Source organism: Cynocephalus volans, chromosome Y, assembly GCF_027409185.1.
Source record: "Cynocephalus volans isolate mCynVol1 chromosome Y, mCynVol1.pri, whole genome shotgun sequence".
Lineage (NCBI taxonomy): Eukaryota > Metazoa > Chordata > Mammalia > Dermoptera > Cynocephalidae > Cynocephalus > Cynocephalus volans.
In genome coordinates this window covers 7958604-7968598 of record NC_084479.1, presented here as the reverse complement: position 1 = coordinate 7968598, position 9995 = coordinate 7958604, and the positions used below count along the sequence as shown (strand labels likewise).

The 9995-nt window shown below is 37.2% G+C and overlaps 1 pseudogene; it reads right to left on the bottom strand.

The window, feature by feature from the left end:
- Positions 1-6103: 6103 nt before the first annotated feature.
- Positions 6104-9995, bottom strand: part of LOC134368971 (small ribosomal subunit protein eS4-like) — a 33210-nt pseudogene continuing 29318 nt past the window's right edge.

The window sequence follows — 9995 nt, the reverse complement described above, 5'->3', positions numbered from 1 at the left end:
CCAGGATAGATCACATATTATGTCACAAATCTAGTTTCAGCAAATTTTTAAAAATTGAAATCATTCCAACAATCTTTTCAGGCCACAATGGACTGAAACTGGAGATAAACAATAAGCAAATTGCTGGAAGCTATACAAATACATGGAAAATAAATGAATGACCTATGAGTTCAAGAAGAAACTAAACAAAAAATCAAAAAGTTTCTAGAAACTAATGAAAATAAAGATACATCATACTAAGACTAGTGTGATACTGCAAAAGCAGTACCAAGAGGCAAATTTATTGCAATAAATGCTTATATCAAAAAAATGGAAAGACTCCAAATAAACGACCTAATGCTACACCTCAAAGAACTTGAAAAACAACAACAGTCCAAACCTGAAGGCAGCAGATGGAAAGAAATAATCAAGATCAGAGCAGAACTAAACGAAATAGAGACCCAAAAACAAGAGAAAGATCAACAAAACTAAAACTTGGTTTTTCGAGAAGATAAACAAAATACATACACCATTAGCTAGATTGACAAAAAAGGAGAGAGAAGACCCAAATAACAAAAATCAGAAATGAAAAAGGGAGACATTACAACTGATACCACAGAAATACAAATAATCATTAGAGACTTTTATAAACAACTGTATGACAGCAAATATGAAAATCTGGAAGATATGGATAAGTTTTTAGACACATATAAATTACCAAGACTGAACCAAGAACAGACAGAAAATCTGAACAGACCAATAACAAGCAAGGAGATTGAAGCAGTAATTAGCAATCTTCCAACAACAAAAAGTCCAGGTCCAGATGGCTTTACAGCTGAATTCTATCAAACATTTAAAGAGGAGTTAATACCAAACAACTGAAACAGATGCTAGTATCCCAAACTCATTCTATGAGGACAACATAACTCTGATACCAAAACCAGATAAAGACACAACAAAAAAAGAAAATTACAGGCCAATATCCTTGATGAACCTACATGCTAAAATCCTCAACAAAATATTAGCAATTAGAATACAGCAACATATTAAAAAAAAATTATACACTATGATCAAGTGGGATTCATCCCAGGGATGCAAGGATGGTTCAACATACAGAAGTCAATAAATGTGATACATCACATCAACAAGCTTAAGGACAAAGACCATAAGATTATCTCAATAAATGCTGAAAAAGCATTTGACAAAATTCAACATTCCTTCGTGATAAAGACTCTCAACAAATAAGGTATAGAAGGAAAGTATGTCAACACAATAAGAGCCATTTATGACAAGTTCACTGCCAGTATCATTCTGAATGGGGAAAAATTGAAGGCCTTCCCCTTAAGGACAGGAACAAGACATCCACTCTCACCACTTCTATTCAACACAGTACAGGATGTACTAGCTAGAGCAATCAGGCAAGAGAAAGGAATAAAGGGAATCCAGATTGGAAAAGATGAAGTCAAACGTACCCTATTTGCAGATGACGTGATACTATGTATAGAAAACCCTAAAGACTCTATCAAAAAACTCCTAGAGCTGGTTAATAACTTCAGTAATGTTACAGGATACAAAATAAATGTCAAAACAAAACAAAACAAAAAAACAACCAGTAGCATTTATATACTCAAATAATGAATTAACAGAAAGAGAAATAAAGAAAATAAGCCCATTTACAATTGTCACTAAAAACATACAATACCTAGGGATCCATTTGACCAAGGAGGTGAAAGACCCCTACAATGAGAATTACAAACCACTTCTGAAAGAAATTAAAGAAGACTCAAAAAGATGGAAAGATATTCCATGCTTTTGGGTTGGAAGAATTAACTTTGTGAAAATGTCTATTCTACCCAAAGTTATGTACAGATTCAATGCAATCCCCACCAAAATACCAGTGACATTCTTCACAGAAATGGACAAACAATCTTGCCCTTCTTATGGAAAAACAAAAGACCCCAAATAGCCAAAGCAATCCTGAGCAAAACAGCAAAGCCAGAGGCATAACTCTGCCTGAGTTCAAATTATACTAGGAAGCTGTTGTAACCAAAACAGAATGGTACTGGTATAAAAATAGACATTCAGACCAGCGGAGTAGAATTGGAAACCCAGAAATCACTCCTCAGGCTTATCTCTATCTAACATTAGACAAAGGCAACAAACATCTATATTGGTGAAAAGATTGCCTCTTCAACAAGTGGTGCTGGGAAAACTGGATATCCATATGCAGAAGAATGAAACTAGATATGCATCTCTCACCACACACTAAAATCAAGTCAAAATGGATTAAAGACCTAAGTATAAGACCCAAAACTGTAAAATTACTAAGGGAAAATATAGGTGAAACACTTCAGCAGGTAGATCTGGACACAGGCTTTATGCAAATGAGCCCGAAAGCACAAGCAGCCAAAGAAAAAATAAACATATGGGACTATATCAAACTAAAAAGTTTCTGCACAGCAAAAGAAACAATCAACAGAGTCATAAGACAACCTACAGAATGGGAGAAAATATTTGCCAACTATGCATCCGACTAGGGACTAATACCCGGAACACATACGGAACTCAAGCAATTATACAGTAAAAAAAATAAATGACCCAATTAAAAAACGAGCAAAGGAGCCGAATAGACATTTTTCAAAAGAAGACATACAAATGGCTAACAGATACATGAACGAATGCTCAACATCACTAGTCATTAGCGAAACGCAAATTAATACCACACTGAGATACCACCTCACTGCACTTAGACTGGCTATGATCAAAAAGACGGTGAATAACAAATGCTGGCGAGGGTGTGGAGAGAGGGCAACACTACTGCACTGCTGGTGTGGTGGCACTGTAAATTAGTACAACCACTTTGGGAAACAATTTGGAGATTTCTCAAACAACTACAGATAGATCTTCCATATGATCCAGCAATCCCTCTTCTGGGTATATGTCCAGAAGAATAGAAATCATCATGTCAAAGGGATACCTGCACTCCCATGTTTATTGCACCTCTGTTTACAATAGCCAAGATATGGAACCAACCTAAATGTCCATCAATAGCTGATTCAATAAGGAAACTGTGGTCTGTATACACTATGGAATACTACTCTGCCATAAAAAAGAATGTAATACTCCCATTTACAACAACATTGATGAACCTGGAGAAACTTAAGTTGAGTGAAACAAGCAAAGCACAGAAGAATAAATACCGCAGGTGCTCACTCATATGTGTGAGCTAAGACAGAAAGGAAGGCAGGAAAGAAAGACCACAGTGGTGCCGTGATCCAATAGAGGAAGGGAACATTCCTAGGGCTACAAATTGGAGTGGAGGGGATGGAGGAGGGGAGGAAGGTTGGGGGATAAATGAGAGGGGACAAAGGGTACAAAAGTAATTTCTGGTAACGGATATGTCCCCAGTATGAATCTGGCCCCCACATCAAGGACAGGAGGGTGGACAATCAGCCTTATATCTCATGAATATGCAAAATAAATAAATAAATAAACAAACAAATAAATAATAAATAAATAAAAATAACTTTAACCACACTTAAAAAACAGAAAACACTAAACAAACAAGAAATAAAGGAAACTATTTCAAGACTACATAGGACATATATGTAAAACCCACACCTCAAACTCAGTGGTGAAACACTAAAAGGCTTCTCTAAGATCAGGAACAAGACCAGGATACCCACTGCTGCCACTACTTTTCTCATTCTTTTTTTCTGTGGGGTGGGGAGTGCAGTTGGTATGGGGATTGGAATCCTTGACCATGGTGTTATAACACACTGTTGTAACCAACCGATGGCTGGCCAGTACTAGGATCTGAACCCTTGACCTTGGTGTGATCAACAGTGCATTCTAACCTACTGAGACCACTTGCCAGCCACAATGGCATTTTTGCAGATGTAGAAAAATCCATCCCCAAATAATATGGAATCTCAAAGGACCCTGAATAGCCAAAGCAATCTTGAAACATAAGAACAAAATCCAAAGTCCCACTGCTGATTTTCAAACTTGTGACAATTCTACAATAATCAAAACCATGGAACTGGCATACAGACAGATATACAGAGCAATGAAACAGATTGAGGGACCAAGAAATACACCCTCCCATATACAGTCAAATGATTCTTGGCATTGCCAAGGCCCATTCAATGGGGGAAAAGACTGTCTTTTCAAGAAATGGTGCTAGCAAAAATGGATATTCACAAGCAAGAGAACGAAGTTGGACCTTAAACTTAACCCATAGACAAGAATTAACTCAAAATGGATCGAATGCAAAATCCTAAGAAAACCTGGTGAAAATCTTTGTAACGTTAGATTTGGCAATGCTATAGTGGCTATTACACCAGAAGCACAGGCAACACAGAAAAAAATAGACAATTTAGACTATGTCAAATGTTAAAAATTTTATCCATTAAAGAACACTATCAACAGAGTAAAATGCAGCCTATGGAATGAGAAAAAATATTTGTAAATTGCTTACTGGTTAAGAGTTTAAGAGATCAAGGTCTAGAATACATGAAGAATGTGTACAACTCAATAATAAAAAAAAAAAAAAGCAAAAAAAGCAAAGTACCTGAATAGGTATTTCTCCAAAGAGAAACTTGTTAATGCCAATAAGTACATGAAAACATGCTCAACACCACTAACCATTAGAGAAATCAAAATCAAAATCAAATGAGATAGATACCATCCAGTAAGGTGGATATTACTGAAAAGAAAATGAAACAGAGAAAGAAAGGAAATGAGGAAAAGGGAGAGAGGGAGGAAGAAAGAGAGAAAAAGAAAATAAGCTTGATGAGAATGTCAGGAAATTGGATGCCTTGTGCATTGTTGGTAGGAATGTGAAATGGCACAGGTGCTGTGGAAGACAGTATGAATAAGTTGTGAATACTGACAAATGATCACTCTGAAGTGAGAGAATATGAATAAGTTGTGAATACTGACAAATGATCACTCTGAAGTGAGAGAATTCTGAAGAATTACTGCTAACAGACTGCTTGCAAACATCTGATAGCATGATAAAGAATGATGCTGATGTGATTTCCGTCAAGAATGGCCAAGAGAAATGTGGTTCAACACTTGCTGGCCAAAGACCTTGATGACACTCAGGAGAGACATGGGAGTTGAAAGAGCAAATGCCAGAAAGATAAGTATTCTTCTGAAAAAGAAATTGCTCTGTATACACACATATATATGTTACACCACAGGGAATACAATGCTAAAAAGTCTTAATGTGGTGTTCATGATAATGTTATAAACGGACAGTTCCGGGAAGAACAAAAAGATATAGTGGTTTTTTTCCACATCTGGAATTGCTTCAAAAGCCTTTTAAAGGTTTTGGATATAGCAGTAACAGAAGAAGCACTTAAAAACAGAAATGCCACACATTTATCTCCCATTCTACCAGCCAAGAGTCTCACATCAGCAGATAATAGCTGGAGACGTAGAGCTGGTGTTTGCCCCATCTGTACACAGGTGCCCCTTAAGACTTCCCAAGTAGAAATGTCTACTGAAAAATCTTTGGTCTACACTAATGCTAAGTCTTTATAAGGGCTCATGAGTAATCTATTTTTCCCTCATATGCAAGTAACATCCTGGACAAAAACAGAAGCCACCACGTGTATGTATATAATGGGCTGCATTGTGTCCCCAGGGTGGGGACATATATTTAGGGCCTAATCCTAACACCTGTGAATTTGGCAAACAGGTATTTGCAGATGTAATCAAGATGAGGTCATACTGGATTAGTGTTAGCCCTTAATCCAATCACTGCTGTCCTTACAAAGTGAAGGAGATTTGCAGACATACTCATTTGTGCAGGGGAAAAGGCCATGTGAAGACAGAGGCAGAAACTGAAGTGATGTAGCTAGAAGCCAAAGAACATCATGGATTGCAGGAAACCACCAGAGAAAGTCAGGAAGAAGGCAAGGAGGGCTTCCTCTCTAGTCTCAGAAGGAGCATGGCCCTGACAACATCTTGATTTCAGGCTTCTAGACTTAGAACTTTGCGAAGAATAAATTTATGTTGGTTTATGTCACTGATATATGACAGTGTATTATGGGAACCCTAGGAAATTAATTAACACACTGTGTGGGGAGTGAAATGAGGCCTGCTATAGTTCTCACTAGCCTACTCTATTTTCTTCTCCTGCAGATTTAAGAGCAGATGCTGTATTTTGTCTACTTCCACGGATCACGTCTACCGGGCTACTGCTGAGGCCTAAAAGTAAAGCAAGGTCCACACTGTTACAGTCAAATATACCCACAATTCAACTTCCTTTATCAGAGGTATAATATTCACTGGTATTAATCTGTTTGTGTCGTTATGAGAAAATACGTGGAACTGGGTAATTTATAAAGAAAATGAAATTTACTTACTTACAGTTTCTAAGGTTGGGAAGTACAAAGTCCATCTGATGGTGGTGACAGTGACCCAGGGGTCCTCACATTGCAAGATGGTGGAAGCGGAGAGAGCAGAGAGAGGGAGACAGACTCTCCTCTTCTTTTAAAGCCCTCAGAACCACGCCCCTGACCACCGTTTTTAATCCATTCACTACTGCATGGTCCTGCAATCCAATCACCTCTTCAAAGGCACCAGCTTTTGATTACCATAATAGGATTTCCCACCCTCTTAACAGTCACAGTGGGGGCTAAGTTTCTAATATATAAAACTTGGGGGACACAATTTAAGTTTCAATAGTTTTGGTGGGTCATAATTCAATCCATTAAATATCAAAAGTGTAAGAAAATAAGGCAGATGGTGTCATCACAATGATACTTTGTTTAAATGGGTGTAGCCAGATAGGGTAGGCATGTAACGTATGGGCTACAGCAGCCTTTCGAGGAAACCCTTCATTTTAACAAAGGAGATAAAAATTATTTTTCTTTAATGTAAATGAGTATACCTGTAAGTCATACAAGTATTTACAATACATACTTCCCCGCCCCCATGGGAATCCTCTTGTCCAAGTACCATATATGTTTCTATGAAGAATAAATGCATGTCTGGTTTAGTTCAGTTGGTAAGAGAATGGTGCAAGGTCCAGGATTTGACTACAGTGCTAGCCAGCCACAGAAAAAGGAAAAGAAAAAAAAAAAAGAAAGAAAGAAAGCAAAGAAGAAAGAAAAATATTGATGCTTGCGTTACTTTTCAGGGTTTTTTTCTACGTTTCAGTTTTTATAGAAACTACTGTCCCACTGCTTCACAATGTTCCAAAGAGCTCAAAATAATTTTACAGTGTTTTTAAAATAGCACAAAATCAATTAATTATAAATCACCTTTACAAATTCTATCAAGTGTGGAAGTTTAGAAAACACCTTAAGGCATAAAGTTCATCTGCAAACCCTTCAAAGTGATACTCTTGGTTTACAATAAACGTATACATACCTAGGAAGGAAAAAAAAAAAGTGCATCAGTTGAGACAAGAATTTTTCTATCCCTTTCCCAAGACTGCACTAAAGCTGAAACATAAAGGGGGAGAAACCAGCAAAAAACCTCCACTGTGCACTTTATCCGTTCTCACACAATACCTATGAGGACTTCTGATCCCTCAGGAATTCCTGTGGCCATAAGGTCCTTGACGGGCATTTGTGGCTGTGATGAGCCAGGCAGCCACAAACATACAATACTGCACAAACATTCATAAACCTGAAAATACTTGGCTACCATTCCAGCCAAGATCATTCCGCATATCACACCACTCCCACTTGGTTTCCCTGGTGATGTAATATGTGGAACCATTTTCATATACTTGTTTGCTTTCTGTATGTTCTTTGGTGAGTTGTCTTTGGCACATTTTTTAATGGAATTGTTCACCTTTTTAATATCAAGTTTTAAGAGTTACCAGCATATTTTGGATAACAGTCCATTTAAGTCTTTTGCCAATATTTTCTCTCAGTAGTGGCTTGTGTTCTCTTTCTCTTGACAGTGCCTTTGGAAGAACAACAAAAAAATTTATTTTAGTAAAATCCAGCTTGTGAATTCCATATTTCAAGGATCATTCTTTTGGTAATGTATCTAAAAAGTGATCCCCAGACCCAGGATGTTCTAGGTTTTCTCCTACGTTATCTTCTAGAAGCCTTTATAGTTTTATGTTTTACATTTAGGTCTGTGATCCATTCTGAGATAATTTCTGTGAACAGTTTAAGGTCTGTGTCCAGATCATTTCTGGGTTTTGGTTTTCTATTTTTGTTGTTTGTTTTTTTGCATGTGGACATCCAGTTGTTTCAGTACCATTACTTGAAAAGACTGTCTTTGCTCCATTGTATTGCCTTTGCTCCTGTGTCAAAGATCAGTTGACTCTGTTTACATGGATCTACTTCTGGGCTCTCTGTTTGGTTTCATTGGCCTATTTGTTTACTCTTTTACCAATACCACACTGCCTTGATTACCATAGCATTAAGTAAGTTAGCATCAGTGTTGTGATTTGCTCTTCATCACCCACCAAATATCTTGCTGAGATTTTTGACAGGGATTGCCTGAATCAACAGCTCACATAGGGAAGAATGACACCTTGGCAATACTGAGTCTTCCTATCCTGCAATATAGAATATCTCCCCACTTATTTAATATTTATTTCTTCCATTAGAGTTTTGCTGCATCCACTTTTTGTGTATGTTTCGGTAGATTTATACCTAAGTACTTCATGTGTGCGTGTCTTAAGTAAATAGAATGTTTTAATTTCAAATTCCATTTGTTCATTTCTGGTATATAAAAAAACAGCGGATTTTTGTATATTCACCATTTATCCTTGCCATAATTGCTTATAATTGCTTATTCTGTAAATTTTTATTTATATTGACCACTAATAATTGTGCATATGTAGAGGGGACAATGTGAAATGAGCAATTCAGGCTAAAAAACACAACCATCATCTCACTTGCCTGTCATTTCTTTGTGGTGGTAACATTTCAAATCTACTCTTTTAGCACTTTGGAAATATACAGTACACCATTATTAAGTATGGTTACCTTGCTGAGTGGTAATCACCAGATTTCTGGTGATCAACAGAATTTACCCCTCCTACCTAACTGAAGCGTTGTGCCCTTTGGCCAAAATTTCTCCTTTCCCTGCCCATCCCCAACCCTCAGACTCGGGTAATGACCACTCTATTCTTTACTTCTATGAGCCTGAATTTTTAGATCCCACATATAAGTGAGATCATGGGACATTTGTCTTTCTGTGCCTTCCTTATTTCACTTAGCATAGCATGTCCTCTAGATTCATTCATGTCAGGCTGAGTAGTATTCCATTGTGTAAACACACCACATTTTTATATCTATTCATCTATTGGTGGACACTTTGCTTGTTTCCATATCCTGGCTATTGTGAATAGTGCTGCAATGGACGTGGGTCTGCAGGCACCTCTTTGACATGCTGATTTCCCTTCCTTTCGATACATACCCAGAATTGGGTTTGCTGGATCATACGATAGTTCTACTTTTAGTTTACTGAAATCTCCGTACTGTCTCTCAAAATGGCTATACTAATTTACATTTCCAACAAAAATAGCATTTAAGGGTTCCTTTTATCCACAGCCTTGCCAGGACTTGTTAATCTTTCAGCTTTGTAATAACAGCCATTCTAACAGATGTGAAGTGATGTCCCGTGGTTTTTATTTTCCATTTCCCTGATGATTACCGATGTTTAGTATTTTTTCAGGTATCTGTTGGCTTGTTTTTATATGCATTCATCTGATAAATATCTTGTTCATGTGTTCTGCCCCTTTTTAAAATAGGGGTGTTGGTTTTCTTGCTATCAAGTGGTTTGAGTTCCTTGCATATCTTGAGACACCCCATACCTGATGTACAATTTGAAATATTTTCTACCAACCCATGGGTTGTCTTTGTACTCTGTTAAATTCACCCTTTGCTGTGCAGAAACTTTAGTTTGACGCAATCCATTTGTCTTTTTTTTTTTTTTTGCTACTCTTGCCTATGCCCTTGGGGTCATATGCAAGAAATCATTGTCCAGACTTACGTTGTGTTGCTTTTCTCCTATGTTTTCTTCTAGTAACT